Source organism: Euprymna scolopes, chromosome 4 (genome assembly GCF_053919585.1).
Source record: "Euprymna scolopes isolate OS-2025 chromosome 4, ASM5391958v1, whole genome shotgun sequence".
Taxonomy (NCBI): Eukaryota; Metazoa; Mollusca; class Cephalopoda; order Sepiida; family Sepiolidae; genus Euprymna; species Euprymna scolopes.
The window spans coordinates 45,018,371-45,018,945 of NC_136485.1; the positions used below are offsets into that span (position 1 = coordinate 45,018,371).

Here is a 575-nt window from a genome sequence, read left to right on the forward strand (position 1 = left end):
TCTAGAAAAATTAATATATATTCACAACGCGTAATAGCTTTTAATTGTTTTTATTTAAACTTTGAGGTTGAAAATTTTAATTTATTAAAAATCATACGCTTAAATTCCTTCCATTCGTGCCAATGTCAGGTATCTTATCTTATAAATAATTTCAAATCTAAAAAAAAAAGAACACGCAGATGCTAAAGCGTTTGATTTGACTCATAAGAAAAAAATAAACGTCCCTGGGTGGGCTTGAACCACCAACCTTTCGGTTAACAGCCGAACGCGCTAACCGATTGCGCCACAGAGACACATAAATTCCACAGTTTCCTAAATAATTAATTGAATCTTTAGATAAAAATGGCCGTAATGTAATATTGATTAGATGCCATGGTGGGGAAGTTCTTGCGATTCATCACATATTTCAGGACGAATCGTCTATATGTTAGCAAACTGTAAACTTCCTGGTGTTTCTTTCTCATCAAATCTTTCTTAGAGTCTGTATATTTAATCTATTGCTCTTTCTGTTTATGGTAAAATCGGTTCACTAGGTGTGTCAGAAATTTCGTGAAAAATATTGAATAATTCCACCC

The 575-nt window shown here is 32.9% G+C and overlaps 1 non-coding gene across 1 annotated transcript; it reads right to left on the reverse strand.

Annotated features, from left to right (window-relative positions):
* Positions 1-219: 219 nt before the first annotated feature.
* Trnan-guu (transfer RNA asparagine (anticodon GUU)) lies at positions 220-293 on the reverse strand. Its single transcript has one exon. It is a non-coding gene; the product is annotated as a tRNA-Asn (tRNA).
* Between the last annotated feature and the right edge of the window lie 282 nt (positions 294-575).